A 26,041-nucleotide genomic window follows, 5' to 3' on the forward strand; every position below is an offset into this window, starting at 1 on the left:
ATGAAAGTTTGACAAATAGTTGGACTATTAAGCATTCCTTGAGGTAGTACTTTCCACTGAAACCTGGCGGCTAGTTCTTTATTATTTATGGCTGGTATAGTAAAGGCAAATTTTTCACAATCTTGCTCTGCCAGAGGAATGGTAAAAAAGCAATCCTTAAGATCAATTATAATTAAAGGCCAGTCTTTTGGGATCATGGCCGGAGAGGACAATCCGGGTTGAAGAGGCCCCATGGGTTGAATTACAGCATTTACGGCTCTTAAGTCCATTAACATACGCCATTTGCCTGATTTTTTCTGAATTACAAATACAGGAGAATTCCAGGGTTAGAATGAAGGCTCAATGTGTCCCTTTTCTAATTGTTCCTTTGCTAATAAATGTAAAGCCTCCAGTTTTTGCTTCGGTAGCGGCCACTGATTTAAAGCAATGACAGAGATATCTGCTCCAGTGTCTACCAACCCTTCAAACTGTTTTCCTTGAATAATGGCCTTACATACAGGTCTGCTCTCAGAGACCAGACTTGCCCAATAATGCAGCCTTTCCTGTCTGATCAGTGCTTCCGAACCCTCCTGTTCTTTTTATCTCACTGGTTCCAACTTTAATATAAGGTAGGAGTAATAATTGAGCAATCCTGTCTCCTGGACTGGCACTCCAAGGAATTGAGGAACTAATAACCAATTGAATTTCACCTTTATAGTCTGAATCAACCACACCAGTATGAATTTGAACTCCTTTTAGATTTAAACTTGATCTTCCTAAAATTAGTCCTACAGTCCCCTCAGGCAATGGGCCATATACCCCTGTGGGGATTTTTCGTGGAGGCCGCCCTGGAAGCAGAGAGACTGCTTGTATGGTGCATAAATCTACTGCTGCACTGCCGTTTGTGGCGGGGGGTAATTGCTGTATTGTGATAACTGGCTTATTCCCTGAGACACTTGTGGCAGTGGGGGTTGTTGTTCCTGAAAACCCTGAGGAACAAAAGGCTGAATTTCGAATGCCCCAATTTGTTGCGGGGCCTGAGGCTGGCCCCTCCTCTCGTGGTTGCCCATTTTTATCAAATTTAGAACGACATTGATTACCCCAATGTTTTCCCTTTTTACATCTTGGACATAGGCCAGGTGGCTCTTTATCTGTTGTTGTAGTAGCTTGAGTAGTTACATTTTGTTTATTTGAGACTAGGCAATTCTTTTTTAGATGACCAATTTGACCACAATTATAACATTTTCCCCCAAATGTTCTAACTTGTCCTCCTAAAGCTACTCCTGTGATTGCTTGAGCCATAAGCATAGCTTTATGCATAGCTCCTCCAATTCCATCGCAGGCTTTAACGTACTCTGAGATTACATCTGATCCTGCAGGAACCCTTCCTTTTAATGGCTTAATGGCTGATTGACAATCAGGATTGGCGTTTTCCTATGCCATCAACTCCACTATGACCTTACGGTCATTTTCATCGGTAATTGACTTTTGAGCAGCATCTTGAAGTCTTGCTACAAAATCAGGGTAGGGCTCTTTAGAGCCTTGTCTTATTGTATTAAAGGAGGGGTAGGCGGTTCCTGGGTCTTGGATTTTCTCCCAGGCCCTAAGGCAGATAACCCTGATTTGCTCAATGGCCTCATTTGGCATTATTACTTGTTGGTCAACAGTGCTCCAATTTTGACCTATTCCTAATAGTTGATCTGCATCTATGTTAATTGGAGGATTGGCAGTCCTATTTTTGGACCTGTACTTGTGCCCCATCAATCCACCAAGTCTTAAATTGTAAAAATTGAGACGGTGAGAGTGAGGATTTTGCCAGAATCTCCCAATCATAAGGAATGAGTCTATGTCCATGAGCAATGGAATCTAATAATATTCTCATGTAAGGAGAGTTGGGTCCATACTGTTTTACTCCTTCTTTCATTTCTTTTAGCATTTTTATAGAAAAGGACTTATATCTGGCTTCAGCTATGGGAAGCTCTCCCTCTTGGGCCCCTTCTCCAGGTGGTCTTGCTTCTAATATTACTGGGAATTGCCACGCCTCAATATCTCCTGGTTTTCTTGCCTCATCAATAATTTTACGTAAGGCACTACCCTGTGTACTAGGCGGTGCTGTAGGATTAAGTCTCATGGTGGGCGGCTGATATGGCACCCTGCCCTGTGGTGCTGGAAATATTCCTGGCTGTCCATATGGATTTTCTGGGGGCTACCGATACTGCAGTTCGGCTGGTGGCCAGTATTGATAGACTACTGGCGGCTGGGTCTTATTTTCTACCTGCTGATATTGTGGACACTGTATTTGGATTGGCATTGCCATGACAGAGGCTCTATCTTTTCCTATTTGATCTTCTTTTGGAGTTAGTACTTGTTTAACCTGCATTTGAGGTTGTAAAGTTACAGGCATCTGAGCTGCTGGAAGAGCAGTTGGCCATCGTGGTTTAGACTCTGATGGCTCTGCTAATTCTGGATCTTTTTCCTCTAATTTTAACGTTTCAGGATATATTACCTCCTGTAATTGATTATCGTCAACACTTTGCGTTGACTGAGCCATTATCGGCTCTGATACACATTCACAGTGTGAACTTTCTTTTTCTTTCCAGGATTCTATCCCTGCCTCTTTTTCACAATCTACTGCACAGCTTTTAGGGACATCAGAAATTGGAACGCTATCTTCTTCTGTTTGAAATGGTTCTAAAGCTACTTTAATAATGACCCAATCATTCCATACTGTGAGCAGAATGATTTTACCTTCCCTACTTGCTTGTTTTAATTCTTTGGCAATTTTTTCCCAATCTTTTAGATCTAAAGTTCCCTGTTCCGGAAACCATGGACAAAACTGCTCTATTGTTTGAAATAGCGTAATTAGATTTTTTGTACAGACTTTAACTCCCCCTCTTTTTAAGAGAATTTTAATAAAGCTGTGATAAGAGGCATATTTACTTTTAGTTTTCCCCCATTGTTACCCTAGGTTCTTCCAAGCACACAAGCTCACCGCAAGGCTGACTGTAGACGTACTCGGGAGTCTCTCGTCGACTTGTCCTCAATGACCACACTCCAGCGTACCTTCACCTTAGAGAAAAGCTTCCACGTTGGGCACCAGATGAAGGGGTGGCCTGCCCCTCCACACCTGTGGGTGTTTCTCGTTAGGTGGAACGAGAGACTTGAGAAAAGAAATAAGACACAGAGACAAAGTATAGAGAAAGAAAAGCGGGGGCCCAGGGGACCAGCACTCAGCTTACAGAGGACCCACGCCGGCACCGGTCTCTAAGTTCCCTTAGTATTTATAGATAATTCTCTTTACCATCTTAAAGATAAGGGAGTGGCAGGACAATAGGATCATTTTTAGGGAGGAAATCAGCAGTAAGACATAAGAACAAGGATCTCTGTGACATGAATAAGTTTAAAGGAAAATCCTGTGCCTTGAGATAGACCTTTTAGCGGCATTGTTTCATCCTATCACATGGGGATAAACCTTGGACAATACCTAGCTTTTCTAGGAACAAAGACACACCCTGCATGCCCAAAATCCATTAAACCTTGAGTTACCACAGCACATGTCTCTTGCAAAGACAAGGTTGGGGTTGGGTCACAGATTAACAGCATCTCAAATACAGAACAAAATGGAGTCTCTTATGTCTACTTCTTTCTATATAGACACAGTAACAGGCTGATCTCTTTGTTTTCCCCACAGGTTATCAAATTGCTAAAGTCTTCATAAAATGTGAATGCAGTTGATTAACTTCACAGAGAGATTTTCCTTAGAGATGCCTATGCTTGAATAATGTGGTCATACTTCAGATCACCATTTCTAAACATAAATGTTTATTCCCTGAGTGAACTGAATTCTAGACCTCATTAAAAAATCTCCTTTGGCACCCTCTTTGGCAATACAACTGTATTAGTCAGTTTTCATGCTACTGATAAAGACATACCCAAGACTGGGCAATTTACAAAAGAAAGGGTTTTATGGGACTTACAGTTCCATGTGGCTGGGGAGGTCTCATAATCATGGCAGAAGGTGAAAGGCATGTCTCACATGGCCCCATACAAGAAAAGACAGCTCATGAAGGGATACTCCTCTTTTTAAATTCATCTGATCTCCTGAGACGTATCCAATATCACAAGAACAGCACAGGAAAGATCCGCCCCATAATTCAATCACCTCCCACCGGGTTCTTCCCACAACCCATGGGAATTGTGGGAGTTACAATTCAAGAAGAAAATTAGGTAGGGACAAAGCCAACGCATATTACTCCACTTCTGCCCCTCCCAAATCTCATGTTCTCACATTCAAAAACCAATCATGCCTTCCCAACAGACCCCAAAGTCTTAATTCATTTCAGCATCAACTCAAAAGTCCACAGTCCAAAGTCTCATCTGAGACAAGGCAAGTCCCTTCTGCCCATGAGCATGTAAAATCAAAAGCAAGTTAGTTACTTCCTAGATACAATGTGGGTACAGGCATTGGGTAAATGCAGCCATTCCAAGTGGGAGAAATTGGTCAAAACAAACGGGCTACAGGCCCCACACAAGTCCAAAATCCAGCAGGGCAGTGAAATCTTAAAGCTTCAAAACAATCTCCTTTGACTCTATGTCTCGCATCTGGGTCATACTGATGCAAGATGTGGGTTCCCATGGTCTTGGGCAGCTCCACTACTGTGGTTATGTAAGGTATAGCCTCCCTGCTGGCTGCTTTCACAGGCTGCTGTTGAGTGTCTGTGGCTTTTCCAGGCACACGGTGCAAGCTGTGGGTGGATCTATCATTTTTGGATCTGGAGGATGGTGGCCCTCTTGTCACAGCTCCACTAGGTGCTGCCCCAGTAGAGAATCCTTGGGGGCTCTAACCACACATTTTCTTTCTGCACTGCCCTAGCAGAGGTTCTCCATGAGAGTTCTACCCCTTCAGCAAACTTCTTCCTGGGCATCCAGGCATTTCCATACATCTTCTGAAATCTAAGTGAAGGTTCCCAAACCCCAATTCTTGACTTTGTGCACTCACAGGCTCAACACTACATGCAAGCTGCCAACGCTTGGGGCTTGCACCTTCTGAAGCCACAACCTGAGCTCTATGTTGGCCCCTTTCAGCCGTGACTGGAGTGGCTGGGATGCAGGGCACCAAGTCCCTAGACTGCACACAGCACAGGGACCCTGGGCCCCCCCATGAAACCACTTTTTTCTCCTAGACCTCCAGGCCTGTGATAGGAGGGGCTTCTGTGAAGACCTCTGACATGCCCTGGAGACATTTTCCTTATTATCTTGAGGATAAACATTCTGTTCCTCATTACTTATGAAAATTTCTGCAGCTGGCTTGAATTTCACCTCAGAAAATGGGATTTTATTTTCTATCTCCTTGTCAGGCTGCAAATTTCTCAAACTTTTATGCTCTTTTTCCATTTTAAATCTGAATGCCTTTAACAGCACCCAAGTCACCTCTTGAGTGCTTTGCTGCTTAGAAATTTCTTCTGCCAGATTCCCTAAATTATCTCTCTCAACTTCAAAGCTCCACAAATCTCTAGGACTGGGGCAAAATGCCACCAATCTCTTTGCTAAAACATAGCAAGTCACCTTTGCTCCAGTTCCCAACAAGTTCCTCATCTCCATCTAAGACCACCTCAGACTGCACCTTATTGTTCATGTCACTATCAGAATTTTTGTCAAGGCCTTTCAACAAGTCTCTAGGAAGTTCCAGACTTTCCTACATTTTCCTGTCTTCTTCTGAGTCCTTCAGACTGTTCCAACCTCTGCCTGTTACCCAGTTCCAAAGTTGCTTTCACAGTTTTACGTATCTTTTCAGCAGAACCCCACTCTAGTGGTAGCAATTTTCTGTATTCGTTCATTTTCATGCTGCAGATAAAGATATACCCAAGACTGGGCAATTTAGAAAAGAAAGCGGTTTATTGGACTTACAGTTTCACATGGCTAGGGAGGCCTCATAATCATGGTGGAAGGTGAAAGGCACATCTCACACGGCAGCAGACAAGAGAAGAGAGCTTGTAGGGAAACTCCCCTTTTTAAATCATCAGATCTCATGAGACTCATTAACTATCATGAGAACAGCACAGGAAAGACCTGCTCCCTTAATTCAATCACCTCCCATCAGGCTCCTCCCATGACCCATGGGAACTGTAGAAGTTACAACTCAAGATGTGATTTGGATGGGGACACAGCCAAACCATATCAACAAAAAACCATTAAATTATAAAATTCTTAGGTCTATAATGTTGTAAGTCAGAAGAGTGAATGATACAATCTAAAACTCATATTTTTCTAAGTAATTTCTGAAACTTCCACTTTTGTGCAACAGGTTTAATCTCCTTTTATATAATTTAATTAACAAACTGGCATTCTTAATCACAATTGACTAAATTACCACAATTTGTTCAGCAAAATTTTTGTTCAAATGATGAATGCCAATGTGAATACCAAAATTAAAAGAAGAATATTTGGTTGGATCTGGAGTTTGCCTTTCATGAGATGTGTGACTTTGGATAAAAGCTAACGGAGGCCTTTTTTTTTTTTTTTTTTTTTTTTTTAATCCATATCCTGTATACATTGCAGCATATTGGTCCAGACAGAGAAGAGGCATTGATTCTGAATGTCTTGGCTTGAATATGAGTCCTGTGACTGACTAGCAATATAACTTTGGATAAATGATTTAATCTTTCTATGCTTTAGTTTTCTCATTATGAAATGGAGGTAATAAGAGGGTTTTGAGGAGTAAATGAGTTAATGTGTATTAAGTGATTAGAACAATACTTGGCATATAGGAATCAATAGAGAACTATTTGTTGCTATTTTTATTGTCATTGTTGATGTTATTATCATTATTACTATCATCAAACTTTGGTTGGTAGGGGAATCTGTATGGCCTTTGTAATGAGTTGTAATCTGCTACTTCCTCAGCCACTTTTTAAAAAATTTTAAATTATATATTAAAAAATTATAGTTTTATATGTGTATGGGATAAAGGTGAGGACATGACTTTTTTATATAACCTGGAATTATTAAATAAAGCCAATTAACCTATCTATAACCTCAAATATTTGACATATTTTATTCTAAGAACATTTGAGATTTACTCTCTAAGCAATATTGAAATTTATAGTACTGAAATATCAACTATATTCACTATACTGTGCAACAGATCTCAGTAAAAATAAAGCTTATTCCTTCTATCTAATTGAGTATTTTTCCTCTTGGATTACCATCTTATTCCCTCCAGCTCCCTGCCTTTGTCAACCCTCACTCTAATCTCTACTTTTCAGAGTTTGGGTGTTTTAGATTCCACATATAAGGGGAAACATATGGTATCTCCTTCTGTGTTTAGCTTATTTCACTTAGCATAATGACCTCCAAATTTCATCCATATTGTTAAAAATGGCAGAATTTCTTCCATTTTAAAGGTTGAATGGTAGTCCATCAGTCACTTCAATATCATGACATCTGGCTATAATTTCTCTCTACTAATCTCTGTCACCACAATCCACTGTTCACTTGACAATTCTGCTTCATTTACTGAATCACAGTTTATTAGTTTACTAAGGGTGCCATAACAAAGAGCCACAGGCTTTATGTCTTAAAAAAAAAAAAAACACAGAAATTTATTTTCTCACAATTCTGGAAGCTGTAAGTCCAAGATGAAAGTATCAGTAGGGGTGGTTTCTTCTGAGATGCTTCTCTCTCGTTGGCTTGTAGATTGCTGTCTTATCTCTGTGTCTGACAAAGACTGTCTGCTTGGCCAAACTTCAGTAACATTCCTCTGAGCCCTTTTTTCAGCTAGACCTCGACCTTGCCCAATTTCTTTTAAATTTTTGTCAGGCTTGCATAGCGTACTTTTAGCAAGAATCCTGATTAGTCATTTAAGAGATAATTCCCCACCCTTGATATCAGACCATGTTCAACATCCCCCACCTTTCATGTCTAAGTTCTTGGCCTGTCTTCAGAAAGAATCCTGTTAAGTTGGTTTAGCAAGAATTTCCCTAGCATTGCCTTTTAGTAATTTTCCATCCACTGGCCCTTTCAGTCTGCTGATTGGCTATAAATCATCAACTGTTTTTAAATTAGAAGTTGAGCTGTGTCTTGTCTTTCCTAGTGCAATGGCCTTGAAACCTTAGTGTTTTAACCAGTGCCAGAATATGTTTTCTTTAACATGGGTTCACATAGTCTTTCCTCTGTACGTATCTGTGTCCGAATCTCCTCTTCTTATAAGAAGAGGTCACTCTAATGATCTAATTTTTTCTAAATTACGTCTTTAAAGACCCAGTTTCCAAATACAGTCACACTCTGAGGTACTAGGGCTTAGGAATTTAACATATAAACTTTGAAGGTAGACACAATTCAGCCCATAGCATGTAGTATTATTTTTTAATGCAAATCCTCACACAATCCCAGTAATTTCAAAATCCAGGTTAGCAATACATAAATCACCCTTTAGTCACAGTTTCTTTAAACTTCTCATTTTTAATGCCTTTTTCTCCACTCAATAGCCACCATTCTCACTGTCATACCATGAATGTTGTCATCATCCTGAACTACTGTAGTTACTAAATCACTGGTTCAAACATCTACTTTGATCAGCATTTATCTTTCCAGGCTATTTTCTAAACTCTTCCTATTATGATTCTTCTTGTCCCTTATCAGGACTAGCATTCGAATGACCTAATTTTGTGTCCATCATCCTTCTTTTGTTTTCATTTTACTCTCTATCTATTTCAGATGCTGTGGTTTGTTATTTTAATTACTCTCATGCCACTACCTAAACCTCCTCTATCGTTTGTTATATGTACCTGAAAAATCTCCAACGCAGGCAACTGAATGTTGGTAAAAACACATAATGGAACATTTTCTTTCTTTCTTTCTTTCTTTCTTTCTTTCTTTCTTTCTTTCTTTCTTTCTTTCTTTCTTTCTTTCTTTCTTTCTTTCTTTCTTTCCTTTCTTCCTTCCTTCCTTCTTTCTTTCTTCCTTTCTTCCTTCCTTCCTTCCTTCCTTCCTTCCTTCCTTCCTTCCTTCCTTCCTTCCTTCCTTCCTTCCTTCCTCTCTCTCTCTCTCTCTCTCTCTCTCTCTCTCTCTCCCCTCTTCCTTATTTCTTCTTTCTTTCTTTCTTTTTTCAGAGTCACTCTCTGTCACCCAGGCTGGAGCGCAGCGACATGATCTCGGCTCACTGCAACCTCTGCCTCCTGGGTTCAAGCGATTCTCCTGCCTCAGCCTCCCAAGTGGCATCTGCCACCATGCTTGGCTAATTTTTTTATTTTTAATAGAGATGGGTTTTTGCCAAGTTTGCCAGGCTGGTCTTGAACTCTTTACCTCAGATGATCTGCCTGCCTCCATATCCCAAAATGTTGGGATTACAGGCATGAGCCACTGCACCCAGCGAATGGAAGATTTTCATCACTAAAAGTTCATAGTCACCAAACTAAACTGAGCCTTAAACAGTACTAAATAATTTACTAGAGTTCTCTGGCCAAATCACTCCTCTAATTTGCCTGAGAACAATATTAGACCTCTTTCTTCTACACACTGAACTTTTTTGTCTTCTAGATTTAACAAAATCCTTAGGTAAAAAAAGCCTTCATGGTTCTGCCACTAAATATGTCCTCACCCATCTCTCTCTTCTTGTCTTCTTCCTACACAAAAACTATTATTTCATCTGTATTCTGGTTCTCTTTCCCTTAGTTTTCTCCAGAAACTTACATTACTGGTCCCTGTTTCTCTTATATCTTTTCTTCTCTTTCTCTACTGGGTCCTCTTTTTAATTATTTTAGTCTCTCCTATTAAAATCAAACAGATTTCAACTACTTTTCTTTCTCACAGCCCCATTTTCCCAGCACAGACATACTACTGTCAGCTAAATTTCCCAAGACTTGTCTCCTTTAACTTCAAGGAACTCCTCAATCCCCTAAATACAGCTTTTATTTCTAACATAAGACTAAGATTATTCTTTCTTAGGTTACTGTTGACCTTCATACTTTTAAATCCAATGAAAACATTTCAGCAATTTTAATAACAGCTCACTTGTACATAGTTTTAAAGGGCATACTTTTCAAATATTTTATGTTAGTTTATTATAAACATTTACCCAGTGTGTTATTTTTTCCAGTTAATACAAGTAGGTATTTTTCTTATACCTACTCTTCATATTTTTTTTCTTTTGACAAAGTCATCCTATACCAAGTGGATTTTCAGCAGCACAACAAGAAAAGGTCTTCACACTGCTCAGAAATGTAAGTTTTAATCTGGCATATTATTTCCCAAATAATTTTTTAGTCAAGATTTTAGGGACAGCTCTGTATTCAGGTGAAACAGGTATAATTTGAGTGGTAATAAAAGATCAGTCATTAAAAAACATTCTTCCGGGTGTCTTGATACAATATTTGAATTTCTCACTAATTAGTCTTATTCGTTAAGGACTCTCTAGACATGAATACATTATCATCTTTGAAATTAAGGCCTTGGGTTGCTTGGGAAAAGTAAACTATCAGCTGCCTAATGTGTTTACAGAGAATGATCTGCAGGATCAACCCATTATCCTTTAAGTAAACAGTATTCTAAGGAATGCAATACTGAGCAGTATTCTGAAAGGGGATTTCCAAGATTAGAAAAGGATCAAAAGTTGCCTTGCACCTTGGTAAAAGTACGTTGCTATGTACTACTAATCAATGGTGGCAAAAAGTAATAGGAGCCTTGATGTGCTTGTGTATGTACATATGTAAACCTATACCTGTGTGTGTGTGATTGAATGTGTGTAGTGTGATGAATGCTAAATAAAAACTGGAAATAGCAAAGTGAAAGGGGTCATGTTTATACAAGAAATAACCCAATTTTAGTGCGTATCCATGATGTATATGACTCAAATGGAAGCATGAAGTATTTGGAGTTAGAAAACTTGGAGTTTGACATCCCACTAGGCCAATGATTAGCTTGTGATCTTGGACAAAAAGTAATTCACACCATGTGGATGCACAAGAAATTTTTATTTGATTTTATTAAAATATGTACAAAAAGCAGACATGCTAACACTAATCTCAAATCATATGTGAAAATGTATCTTTCTATTTTACTACCCTATACTCACAAATTTATTTTAACAGGAATTTTTTTAGCGGTGACATGAATTACATCATCATGACATGGAATAAAATTAATTTTAGATGTATTATGTTTTTATATTTATTTTTACTTTAGAAATAGACAGACTAAGGAATATTTAATGTTTTCCATTAGTTAAATGTGTGTGATGTAATTGACATAGAAGAGCATGGTAGGGAGGAGTTAAATGAAAAGCCTTTATATTCATAATACTGTCTGCCTCCATTTCTGCTTCAGAAGAGCTGTAAAAATATTATTTATGACACTAGATTTTTGCAGATCAAAATAATAAAATGCAAGTATATTTGTATTAGTTTAAACATAGGTAAATATAAGTTAAGATCTGCATACTGCCTAAAATGTTAATAAAGGTATTAGCAAAAATCTTAATAAATTATAAAATAGATAATAAAAAATGTTAGGTTTCTGTATATGTACACACACACACACACACATACACACAATCACAGATATGGAACATTTGTTTCAAAGAAAACTGTCAAGGCAGAGAGTCCAGAAAACAGAGAAGATGACTGAGGAAGACACATACATAGATGGAAGAGAAAATAACTCTAACCCTGGGCTTGAATTGATAGACGAAGCTCCTAGCTATCGTTTCATATATCAAACTACGTCAAATTGAAGTTATAGAAATTTCAAGCACACCACTTCAAGATACAGCATTTTCACAGAGCCATTCAATGAACTTCTTCCACCTTAGAATGTTGTATATGGTAGCCCTACAATTGTCCTTATGTGCCATAAGCTCTTGAGAAGGGCTAGGGTTTGTTATGTTATCTACGGAAGTTTATTGCTCTTCTAGGGGCAATAGAAATAAGATACAGAGTAGGATGGAGAAAAAATAAACATGCTTTTGAAGAAAGCTTACTCTTTTTGCCTTTTGTTCTTTATGTATATATAATGTTAGGGCAAATGCTGTTGTTTATCAAAGAAAACAAATTAAAACATTTAATTTGAGTTTTAAAAATTCAAACCCCAATATGGGTTGTTTTAATTTGCTATGCGAAAATTTAGTCAAAATAAAACGGTTTTGTTAACTGCTAAATCCAAAATACTAAAGAATTTTAGATCCTTATCCATCAAGTGTCCTAGTTGTATATAGTGACTCAAAAATATTTCTGTGATTCTAGACACGAGTTATATTAGTTTTTCTTGAAAACGTGTATCAAGACTTCTGTTTCCACCAAGATGGAGTAGTTCCATTCTTTCCTCTACTCTTTACAGCTAAAAGCCTCTGAATACAAAACAACAAACAAGCATAGAAGTATTAAGAAACAAGGCAAAGAGACCAGGGACATCTGTGTTGATGAATAATATGGTGGCGAGAGTGAGTTCCCTGATTTTCTTTCTTTTTTTTTTTTTATAGTCTTATTTATTTATTTATTTATTTATTTATTATTATTATTATACTTTAAGTTCTAGGGTACATGTGTATAACCTGCAGGTTTGTTACATATATATACTTGTGCCATGTTGGTGTGCTACAACCATCAACTCGTCAGCACCCATCAACTCGTCATTTACATCAGGTATAACTCCCAATGCAATCCCTCCCCCCTCCCCCCTCCCCATGATAGGCCCCGGTGTGTGATGTTCCCCTTCCCGAGTCCAAGTGATCTCATTGTTCAGTTCCCACCTATGAGTGAGAACATGCGGTGTTTGGTTTTCTGTTCTTGTGATAGTTTGCTAAGAATGATGGTTTCCAGCTGCATCCATGTCCCTACAAAGGACACAAACTCATCCTTTTTTATGGCTGCATAGTATTCCATGGTGTATATGTGCCACATTTTCTTTTTTTTTTTTTTTTTTTTTTTTGAGACGGAGTCCTGCTCTGTCACCCAGGCTGGAGTGCAGTGGCGTGATCTTGGCTCACTGCAAGCTCCGCCTCCTGGGTTCACGCCATTCTCCTGCCTCAGCCTCCCAAGTAGCTGGGACTACAGGCACCCGACACCTCGCCCGGCTAGTTTTTTGTATTTTTTTAGTAGAGACGGGGTTTCACCGGGTTAGCCAGGATGGTCTCGATCTCCTGACCTCGTGATCTGCCCATCTCGGCCTCCCAAAGTGCTGGGATTACAGGTTTGAGCCACCGCGCCCGGCCGTATGTGCCACATTTTCTTAATCCTGTCTGTCACTGATGGACATTTGGGTTGATTCCAAGTCTTTGCTATTGTGAATAGTGCTGTAATAAACATATGTGTGCATGTGTCTTTATGGCAGCATGATTTATAATCCTTTGGGTATATACCCAGTAATGGGATGGCTGGGTCATATGGTACATCTAGTTCTAGATCCTTGAGGAATCGCCATACTGTTTTCCATAATGGTTGAACTAGTTTATAATCCCACCAACAGTGTAAAAGTGTTCCTGTTTCTCCACATCCTCTCCAGCACCTGTTGTTTCCTGACTTTTTAATGATTGCCATTCTAACTGGTGTGAGATGGTATCTCACTGTGGTTTTGATTTGCATTTCTCTGATGGCCAGTGATGATGAGCATTTTTTCATGTGTCTGTTGGCTGTATGAATGTCTTCTTTTGAGAAATGTCTGTTCATATCCTTTGCCCACTTTTTGATGGGGTTGTTTGTTTTTTTCTTGTAAATTTGTTTGAGTTCTTCATAGGTTCTGGATATTAGCCCACTGTCAGATGAGTAGATTGCAAAAATTTTCTCCCATTCTGTAGGTTGCCTGTTCACTCTGATGGTAATTTCTTTTGCTGCGCAGAAGCTCTTTAGTTTAATTAGATCCCATTTGTCAATTTTGGCTTTTGCTGCCGTTGCTTTTGGTGTTTTAGACATGAAGTCTTTGCCCATGCCTATGTCCTGAATGGTATTGCCTAGGTTTTCTTCTAGGGTTTTTATGGTATTAGGTCTAACATTTAAGTCTTTAATCCATCTTGAATTAATTTTCGTATAAGGAGTAAGGAAAGGATCCAGTTTCAGCTTTCTACTTATGGCTAGCCAGTTTTCCCAGCACCATTTATTAAATAGGGAATCCTTTCTCCATTTCTTGTTTCTCTCAGGTTTGTCAAAGATCAGATGGCTGTAGATGTGTGGTATTATTTCTGAGGACTCTTTTCTGTTCCATTGGTCTATATCTCTGTTTTGGTACCAGTACCATGCTGTTTTGGTTACTGTAGCCTTGTAGTATAGTTTGAAGTCAGGTAGCATGATGCCTCCAGCTTTGTTCTTTTGACTTAGGATTGTCTTGGCAATGCGGGCTCTTTTTTGGTTCCATATGAACTTTAAAGCAGTTTTTTCCAATTCTGTGAAGAAACTCATTGGTAGCTTGATGGGGATGGCATTGAATCTATAAATAACCTTGGGCAGTTCCCTGATTTTTTTACTGCCTTTCATATATCCCACACAGAACACTGCAAAGACCTGCAACTTGGAACCACCAACAGACACAAATGAACAAAAAAAGCACGAAAAAGAAGCTTGTGCTCCCTAATAAAACAAAACAAAAAAACAAGCAGAAAGGGTGGTCTAACAACAGAAATCCTTTTTGGCAATACCTGCTTTATCTCCTCCATCCTCCTCACTTTTCCCCCTCCACATAATACAGGCAGCGCTTCTATTTCTCTGAAAGACGGTATCAGCACGGCAAATTAGAGTGAGCTAATCTCCCATCACATGGCAGAAGTAGCAGGTGGCAATTCAATTCCTGGCCGGGCAGTGTCTGAGGAGGCACCTGATATTCCATTCTCTAGTTACCAGTCTACATCATTGAACACCTGTTAAATTTCTTAGGATCATATAATAATTTATATAAATTGGACTAAACTATAAATTATTTGAGGACAGACAATATTCATTTTTTTCATTACTGTGTACCCATCTGTAGCATAGTGTCTGGTATATAGCAGGCACTCAGTATACGTGTTCTTGAATCAATAAATTAATTAACATATGTGGTCATCCGTTGTCTGTATTTATTTTAGATGTCAATTCACAAAAGTTGTCTAAGAAGCCTGAGCCATAACTTTTGAATTCATTTTAATTTATTATAGAGTCACATAACTCTATTTGTAAAAAAAGTTCTGTCATCAAACAGTTATATTATCAAATAAAACTAATTCTCATTATTTCAGCACATGCATTCACTACCTCAAGCCTTCACACAGATGTATTAGTTCATTGAGAGAATGGTGAGAAAGTCTATCATTAGATAACATTACACCATAGACTGGAAAATTCTCATGATACTGTTTTGTTTCCACTATCAACAATTCCCTGTACTCCCATTGTTCTTTTGTAACCAGCTTTGTTATTTCAGGGAACAGGCCATCAAAGGCTAGTTCCCCAACATATATCCGATGGTAGTAAATCTTTGTCTAAAATGTCATTCATAGGTTTAAAATTATTTTTTCCCCTGGCTCTTTAAATATCTTGTCAAATGCTTAATGTTTCCAATGACCCTTCACCAGAGTACTGTAGTCAGGATGACATCAGAAACTGCTGATTATTTCATTTTTTACAAATTGCCTTATTTCCTTTACTAACCCCAGGTTTATAGGAGATCGTAAATGTGGTGGCAGGAAGTATCTAGGCTTTATGTAAGACTGAAAGTCTAGTTTTGACTCATGGAATTTGAATGTGCAAAAAAACTTACTCTGAGGAAGCAGTTACACTGAAAATTCCTAGGCCAACCATATGAAAAATATAATTACATTTGGAACCTCACTCTAAGCCCACCCTCCAATGCCACCCTTCAAATTAATGACTGACACTCATCTTATAATAGGGTTTTCTACTATTTTATAAAATTTAATTCTGTTAGATTTATATATACATCTATTTGTGCACATTATATCAAAAACCAATAATATTCAACATAATCCAACTTTCCAAGGAAAATAAAAAGTTTAATTAGATAAAATAAAGATTCTCCCTTAATTTCTCCATATGTATGTTAATCTTTGTAGCATTCGATATAAATCTCAGTGCTAGAAAAGAGTTTGTCTATTTAATACACAGTATCTTTTTCTAACCCTTCTCTCATTCTGTACTAAAACACTGCCAGTGTAGTACTTTGGGGAGCAATAAATTTAAAACATTTTATAGTTCTGCTGTAAATGCCATCTTTAGAACCGGGGAGAAGAGGGAAATTAGACCCTAAAGGAGTGAAAATTGAGGTAGTACATGTGTCTCCTATCTTCTGACGTACAGTGCTGCCTTCTGGTATGATTTTCTGTTTGTTTCTGGTTTTCACATAAACTAGAGGTACAGGGAAAGAAGGTAGTTACGGGAATATAGTACATTGCCGAACTTTATAAAAGTCTATCTATATTCTCAAATGTTGAGGCCAATATTAAATGTTTGGCTAGCACACTGTTATCTTGTTTCAATGTCAACAGGCATTATAATCACATACACTTTCTTTATCTCTAGCTTAAACTTCGAACAAGGAGACACTTTTCTTCCTAGTCTGCCATGAGAGAAAATAAATAATAACTTTTTAAAATTCTGCTTCCATAATTAAAGACTGTATTGTATTTTCTTTCAGTGCTTCCCTAGGTCAACAGATTTAAATGCTTGTAATCTCTAATCTTGTAGATCATTTCTCAATTTTGACCTTATATTTGGTTTTTCTTGATGTGCTTACAGTCTCTGCATTTTAATAGCATGCACATACTCTGAATATTTTACTGTCTGTCTTGTTAAGGAAAAAATATTTTACCTATTAAAGACTCATTCAGACATGACAAATTTTAACTTTTCTAGATTTCTTATAGAAATATAAATGTTGCTTTTAAGCAGTGGCATTAAATGCCCATTTTTCTGCTTTCATATATAGCTTCTTAATATTTACAACTGTTGTAATAATTTAACCAATTTTATTATTTATTTTTCACTTACTTCCAATAAAAACCATTTGACAAACTTGGCTAAATTACCCACTTTATTGAATAATTAACAGTTCAAATTCAGAGACTGTTTTAAGCATTAAGCCAAGTGGAAACACCATGTGTTTTCTGAATTTTAAAAATATTAGTTCCCTCTCAAAGTTATAAATTATATGCATGTTACAGTTAAAGGTTGTCAATTTTTTTAGGTCAGTCTTGATGTCTTTAATAGATAACATTTTACATAATGCATGCAGTAAGTGAAATTGAGAAAAAAATATTAAATTGAGAAAAAACAGATAAAATTCCAATTAAAATACGTCATCACAAAATTATGAACATTCTTTCTTAAATCTATATTCATGAAATTTTTAACCTGTATACACTGTGAGTGAATTTCTGAGCTGGAAAATAAAACCAACTTCATATCAGGACTGAACTAGGTCAAAATATTTCAACAAAATTTCAAATGCTAACACACAAAAGGCATGAATTTCAAAGATACTCATTGTGTATTATAGTTATTTAACATTTAGACGGAATGTTTTATTTGCAATGTGTTTATGCAAACACTTAGTTGGTCATGCAAATAAACAATAAAAAGCAATATCGGCTATTTTTTTTTTTTTATCAGTTTGGCCATCACTGACTATTTTTTAATAATAAGGCACTGGTAAGAAAGTGATTACTGACTACGTCATACTGTGTCTTTCTTTGGTGAATTAGTGACACATCTATACTCTCCTTATATTTGTAAAGTATTTTTGGGGGATATATTTCCAATCTAACTCACTGCAGTAACTTTTCTCTGTGTCAAGCAGAACACCAAAACACTGTTACTGAAACTTCCTGTGTGAGTATCCTTAATTGCAAAAGTACTGTAGCATACAAGTCAAACTTGCAATTCATTATTCATAGTATTTTATACTTAATGGTCACTAAAAATATGATAATTATAGAGTTAAATTCTGTTAGATTTTTGACAGCCTTATATGTCAGATTTAGCCTAGTAAACATTGATATCTGAGAGATGCAGCATATATAGGTTTAACAATGTCATAGCAAGTTAGCATTAAAATCTACAAAATAATTCAAAATAAATCGGCAAATAGTAGAGATAATTAAAAGTGACTACTTTATAAGAATGCAGGTATTCCTCAGGATGATTCATTTTGAGCCCTAATGATGCCAAAGATGGCTACTATTTTCAAGAACTACCTTCGGAAATGTAACAGAAACATACATGACTGATAGGTCTCTTCTCAGGGAAGACACTACGGGGCAACCCTTTTTTATTAACTCACGTTTTAGAGACCCCAGTGAAAAACCTGGATGCATCCTAAAGTATTAAGATGGTCTACAAATCACTTCATCACAACCTGGTTTCTATGGGTTTAGTAGCATGATGACTGTAGGCCATAGGTAAAAGAGTAACTCTAGAACAATGATAGAGAGAATTCTTCTTGGACTTCTTATGTTCCTATACATCTTGCTGAGTTGCCAAGAATGACAGGCCCTAAATGTTCTTTACTATACCATTTTTTCAAAGTTGAATTTACAAGAAACAGTCTTGAGGAATAACGTAATATCTTCTCCACAAACCAGACAGAGTTCGATTGTTCACTACTTGAAACAAATGTAGTGGATTTTCCAAGTACTGTTTCCAACTGTGATGCAAACTCCCGTGTCTGTATCCTTTTCGGACGTACCACATTGCCCCTATGGGAATTGTGGACAAGGGAGACCTACATAAAAACGTTGATGTTCAAGCTGCTTCCTGTGCCATGGGAAATAAAGTCTGCTCTCCCTGTCCCAGGAATTTTACGTGTTCTGCCAGAATCCTTGAAACAGTTACATGTGAACTCAGTAGTTAGTGAACAGGGTAAAATCAAATCCCAGGGATGATAGAAAACATTATCAGCATCACTTAGTGGGGCTTTATCAAATCACATACCACTTTCAGGTACTCTACTTCCATCACCACCATTGTAATCATTATGAGAATCAATGCCAAGGGAGATGATTACTCACCATTTTTTTATTGGTGAGATTTAAATCCCTCAGATGTGTTGAGATTCGAAAAGGCTGAGACCCACTGAGTTACCAAGTTGGCCTTTGTCCTTTTACCGTTTCTGACTGGTAAACTTCACTCCTTTTTTCTCTTCCTTTAATTCAGAAATCCAGGTTTTTCATAAATAAATGTGTTAGATCTGTATGGCCTTCACCATTAAAAAAAAAAAAAAAAGAAATGATAATTTCTTAACTCAAAAAACACATTTAAAAGTAATGAATAAGGCTGAGTGGGGTGGCTCACACTTGTAATCCCAGCACTTTGAGAGGTGGAAGTGGGTGGATTCTCGAGCCTAGAAGTTCGAGACCAGCCTGGGTAACATGATTAAACACCGTTTCTACAAAAAATTGAAAAAACTTAGCCAGGTGTGGTGGCGCATCTGTAGTCCCAGTTACATGGAAGCCTGAAGTGGAAAGATCACCTGAGCCTGGATGGTTGAGGCTGCAGTGAGCCATAAGCATGCCACTGCACTCCAGCCTGGGCAACAGAGCGAGATCCTCTCTCAAACAAACAAACAAACAAAAATAATGAATAGATTATGACAAGGTATATAAATTAGTGAAATTTCAACAGGAGATCAATTGCAATCTAATAGTGATTAGAAAACATTCATGGAGGAGGCAAAGACTTTATTTATATCCTGACAGATGGGTGAAATTTTGATGAATACAAAAAGGAGTGAATAAATATTTTAGGTGAAGAAAGTTGCTTGAGGAAAGTCATGGGAATGGGAAGATGTGAGACATTCCATAGGACAACAGGTAGATTCATTTCATTAAAACATCTCTCCATGGGAAGATTGAGAGGAAATTTAGGAGGTATTGGTTGGGACACATTCGGAAAGACAAATAATATCTTGCATGCTTAATGCTGTAAGTATGTAGAAGGTATCTGGAGAAGCCATATTTAGGCCTGTGTGGGAAAGAGTGCTGCAAGTAATTAATAGAAGTTGTTAGTGGTTTCTGGATTGTGATCAAGGGGCACTCATGGCATATATTTGCAAGCTTTAAGATAGATTATAGAGCAATGGCTCCTCTTGTTATCCTTCATTTGTGCATTGTCTTCCTACTTTTTGTAATAACTTTTCAAGGTATGTTTTAGGATACCCATTTGACAGTTGAGAAAACTGAGGCTTGGTGAAACCGAATTATTTGTCCCAAATCACACAGCTTACAGTAGAGGAGCTGAGGTTTGACTATAGATTTGTCTGATAATTGCATGCCTGAAAACTTTTTGAGGGTCACAGAGAACCATTAAATACTTTCTAGCAGGGAACATATATATATATATATGTATATAACAGTGTTTAGGAAATAGTAAGCTGGTTATAGTTTGCTGGGCCAATTTAAGAGGGCAAGGAGCTGAAATAGCTTAGAGAACATTGCAGTATACCAAGTATGAGATAATCATGTTCTAACTAGTGTGGTAACAGAATGTGAAACTGTACACTGATTAAACTGTGTAAAATGTGTGTACACAGAAATAAGGACTGAAAGAGAACATGGAAAACATTTAAAATGTGGAAATGAAAGAATTTTGTAGGTCTCTTTCCTTTCTATAAAAAAGTTATTAAATTTTATATAATATCTTATTATGTATTGTTAACCTAGATTTAGCTGAATGAGTCAATACTGGTGTGTGCGTGCAAAACAAGCTAGTGCCATTTTAGTCTCTACTGATAGAAAGAAGGTGCCAACATTAAAAAATAATTGATGCGGCCAGAAACTTTAATCTTGTAAACATATAGGTTTTGAAGGAGTAATGGGAGTCATAATAGTTAAATTCAAATATTTAATTATCCTTATGTAGATGACAGAATAAATTAATATCCTCCTATTTCAGAGGAAAACACCAAGATCAAAGGGAATGACTACCACATATGGGTTCAATATAAGGAAGGGTTTTTTTTTTTTTTTTGAGGCAGAGTCTCGCTCTGTCGCCCAGGCTGGAGTGCAGTGATGCGATCTCGGCTCGCTGCAAGTTCCACCTCCCGGGTTCATGCCATTCTCCTGCCTCAGCCTCCCGAGTAGCTGGGACTACAGGCGCCCGCCACCACGCCCGGCTAATTTTTTGTATTTTTTAGTAGAGTCGGGGTTTCACCGTGTTAGATAGGATGGTCTCGATCTCCTGACCTCGTGATTCGCCCGTCTCGGCCTCCCAAAGTGCTGGGATTACAGACTTGAGCCACCACGCCCGGCCTCATTTTATAAAAATAATTGTTGCACAGCATATACACAAATTGACTCAAAAGTGATCATAAACCTGAAAATAAGTGCTGAAACTAAAAATCTCACAGGACAACATAAGAGTAAAACATTGTGACTTTGGTACAAACAATAATTTCTTAAATGTAGCACCCCAAATAGAAGCAACAAAATAAAAAGAAGATACATTGAACATCATCAAAACTGAAAATGTTTTATGCTCAAACAATACTATCAAAAGCATGAAAAGACACACAAAACAAGAGAAAATTTTTGAAAATCATGTCTCATAGCAGACTTGTATCAGAATACATGAATAACTTTTACAAGTCAACAATAAAAAGATTAATTACCTAATTTCAAAATGGGAAAAATATTTGAATAGACATTTCACTAAGGAGGTGTACACATAGCCAGTAATCACATGAATATAAAGTTCAACATCATTTTCTATCACAAAATGGAATTAACACCACAAGAAACTACCTCACACTCACCAGGGTATCTAAAATAGAAAAGACGGACAAGTATAGGCAGAGATGTTGAGAAGTTAAAACATTCAAAAAATGTTGGTGAGATTGTAAAATGGTACAACTACTTTAACAAAAAGTCTGGACGTTTCTCAAAAAGTTCACCCTAGAGTTACCAGATGACACAAAAAATCCATTTGTAGATACATGCCCAGGAGAATTGAAAAACCATATATCACACAAAATGTAAACAAATGTTCATGGCAACATTATTGATAATAGTCAAATAGCAGAAATAACCCACATATCCATCAACTGATAAATGGATAAAGAAAATTTGGGTGAACCATACAATGGAATGTTATTGGGCAATAAAATAGAACGGAGAACTGGCACATGGTACAAAATGTATGAACCTTTAAAACATGCTAAATGAAAGAAGACAAGCTTAAAAACTACATATTGTATAATTCCATTAATATGAAATGTTTTTAATTTGCAAATTTATAGAGACAAATTTAAATTAATGATTATTTAGGTCTAGGACAAGGAGGGAGAAGGAAAGTGACTGTTAATGGGTTACTTTTGGAAGATGATTAAAATGCTCCAAGATTAGATAGTTGTGATATTTCCACAGTTCTGTGAATATACTAAACACCACTGAATTGTATAATTTTAAAGGAGAAAATTTTATGGTATATACATTATATCTCAAAAATGCTGTTATTAAAATATTAAGTTTTGTATGATAACCCATGGCAGCCACCCCCAATCAAAGCTAAAAGTTTGCAAGCAGGTGCTGGAAGATTAAGGACACCATGAAAGGGATTATTGCTACACTGAGGCCGATGTTGTATTAGATGTCCTCTAATTATCATTTTAATTTTAAGATATAGAATTTTATTCTAAGAGAGAAAAATGACGTCTATAGTAAGTGTTAATTTTCAGCAAATGATTATGAAAATGTTATAATTAAAAACAACCAAATTTTGAATAACTTCTCTACAACAATAGTTCCACAGCACCAGTCCATGAATGACATTGAAATCAAGAAGAGGTCTTATTAGAATAGATGTTTGAAGCTTCATCTCTAGGGCCTCTAATTTCATTAGGTGTGGGGTAATGCCTAGTAATATGTAATTTTTAAAGTTGTCCGAATGATTCTGATGCATAGTGGGGTCTGAGAAACATTATTTTTAAAGAGTGAGTGTTTTTAAAGTTTGCTTATGGTTGTGCATGTTCTGAATTATCATTCAGTAGTTACTGTTAATGAGCACATCATAAATCCTACGTACCTGTTACACTTCAAATACTTAACCCTGGACAAAGTTGAAGTATTACTTCCAAATAGGGACAGAGGTGTGAAATCACTGCTAAGTCATAGTATTCAAGTAGCCTCAGTGATCGTATTTTGAAAGAAAATTGTGCGCTTCTTTCCTCTGAAATCCTTAACACATTTAAATAAGAAATAAAAGACTAGTGGCGCTGGAAAATTTTAAAATTGGAGATCAGATTTTGCAGATTGTATAATCTCTATGTGTGTTTAAATTTTCACTTGTTCTAAATAAATTTGTATTCTTCTCTCGTTATTTGTGAACTGTCCCTAATTTAAAAATTACTCTTTTAATTTATGTTTAATTTAAATTTATTTTAAAAGTAATTTAAATTACTATTTTAAAAGCGCTCTTAGGTGAAGTAAGTAATACCACTTTTCAGAAACTTATAACAGCTTTGGTAGGCATACAAAACACATCAGAAAAACATAAGTTGTTCTTTTTTATTTTATTTTATTTTATTTTAATTACCATTTAAAAAATTTCAATTATATTCTGGGGAACAGGTGGTGTTTGTTTACATGGATAAGTTTTTTAGTGGTGATTGCTGAGATTTTGGCGCACCCATCAGTGTAAACCATAAGCAGTGTAAACCATGAGCACTGTGTAGTCTTTTGTTCGTCACCTCCTTCCCACCCTTCCCCTTGAGTCCCCAAAGTCCGTTCTATCATTCTTCTGCATTGGTGTCCTCATAGTTTAGGTTCCACTTATAAGTGAGAATGTATGATGTTTGAATTTCTATTCCTGAGTTACTTCACTCAGAATAATGGTCTCTAGTTCCATCTAGGTTGCTGTGAATGCCATTATTTCATTCCTTTTTATGGCTAAATAGTATTCCATGGTATATCTATACCACATTTTCTTTATAGACTGATTAATTGATGGGCATTTGGTCTGATTCCATATTCTTGCAATTGCAAATTGTGCTGCTATAAACATGTGTGAGCAAGTGTCTTTTTTATATAAGGGCTTTTCTTCCTCTGTGTAGATAACCAGAAGTGGGAATGCTGGATCAAATGATAGATCTACTGTCAGTTCTTTAAGGAATCTCCACACTTTTCCACAGTGGTTATACTAGTTTACATTCCCACCAGCCGTGTAAAAGTGTTCCCTTTTCACCGCATCCATGAGAACACCTATTATTTTTTGATTTTTTAATTATAGCACATTCTTGCAGTAATAAGGTGGTATCACATTGTGGTTTTGATTTGCATTTCCCTGATAATTAGTGTATTCATCTGTTTTCATGCTGCCAATCAAGACATACTCAAGACTGGGCAATTGACAAAAGAAAGAGGCTTAATTGATCTCACAGTTCTACGTGGCTGGGGAGGATTCACAATCATGGTAGAAGGCAAGGAGAAGCAAGTCACATCTTACATGTATGGCAGCAGGCAAAGAGAGGGCTTGTGCAGAGAGACTCCCATTTTTAAAACCATCGGATCTCGTAAGACCCATTCACTATCACGAGAACAGCACAGGAATAACCCGCCCCCATGATTCAGTCATCTCCAACCGGGTCCCTCCCACAACATGTGGGAATTAGGAGAGCTGCAAGATGAATTGGGGTGGGGACACAGAGCCAAATCATATAATTCTGCCCACGGCCCCTCCCAAATCTCATACCTTCACGTTTCAAAAGCAATCATGCCTTCCCAGCGGTCCCCCAAAGTCTCAACTCGTTTCCACTTCTGCCCCTCCCAAATCTCATGTTCTCACATTTAAAAACCAATTGTGCCTTCCCAACAGACCCCAAAGTCTTAACTCGTTTCAGCATTAACTCAAAAGTCCACAGTCCAAAGTCTCATCTGAGACAAGGGAAGTCTCTTTTGCCTATGAGCCTGCAAAATGAAAAGCAAGTTAGTTACTTTCCAGATACAATGGGAGTACAGACATTGGGTAAATACAGCCATTCCAAATGGGAGAAATTGGCCAAAACAAAGGGGCTCCTATCTTTCATTTTTTCTTCTTAATCTGTGTATAATCTTTTCTGTGTATGTGCATCTTTATAGGCCACAGTTCAATGGGTCTTATTTTTTCATCTACTCCACTAGTCTATGCTTTTTAAAATTGGACAGTTTATTCCATTTATATTCATTCTTATAATTTATATGTAAGGACTTACTCCTGCAATTGTTTTACTTCTTTTTTTCTGGATGATTTTTTGTCTTTTCTTCCTTCTTTCTTTTCCTCTTGTATTTCTTTTAGTAGAGGTAATTTTTACTGGTCATATGATTTAATTTTTCTTTATATTTTTTGTGTGTCTGTTATATATTTTGGTTTGAGCTTACTATGAGGCTTACAAATTCTATCTTATAACCCATTATTTTAAGCTGATAGCAAGTTAACACACTGTGTACATAAAAAAGCAAGCAAAAAGAAAACTAATGAAGACTTTATGACTTAACTTTATCTCCATTATTTTTAACTCTGTGCTGTTTCTATTTATATCTTATTATACTGTCTATGTATTGAAAAGTTGTTGACCTGGTGTGGTGCCTTAAGTCTGTAATCCCAACACTTTGTGGGGCTGAGGTGTGTGGATCACGAGGTCAGGAAGGAGTTCGAGACCAGTCTGGCCAACATAGTGAAACCCCGTCTCTACTAAAAAAAAATACAAAAAAAGAGAGAAAAAAATTAGCCAGGCATGGTGATGTGCACCTGTAATCCCAGCTACTCAGGAGGCTCAGGCAGGAAAGTTATGTGAACAGAGGAGGCAGAGGTTGTAGTGAGCCTAGATAGCGCCATTGCACTCCAGCCCTGGTGACAGAGCAAGACTCCCTCAAACAAACAACAAAAAAAGTTGTTGCAGTTATTTTTCTTGATTGGTTTATTATTTAGTCTAAGAGTAGTTTAGACACAACAGTTACAATGTCATAATATTTTGTGTTTTTTTGTGTACTTACTATTAAAAGTGAGTTTTGTACCTTTAGGCAATTGCTTATTGCTCATTAATATTCTGGGTTTTTGTTTTTTGGTTTGTTTGTTTGTTTGTTTTTCTAATTGAAGTCCTCCCTTAGCATTTCTTGTAG

Source organism: Chlorocebus sabaeus, chromosome X (genome assembly GCF_047675955.1).
Source record: "Chlorocebus sabaeus isolate Y175 chromosome X, mChlSab1.0.hap1, whole genome shotgun sequence".
NCBI lineage: Eukaryota > Metazoa > Chordata > Mammalia > Primates > Cercopithecidae > Chlorocebus > Chlorocebus sabaeus.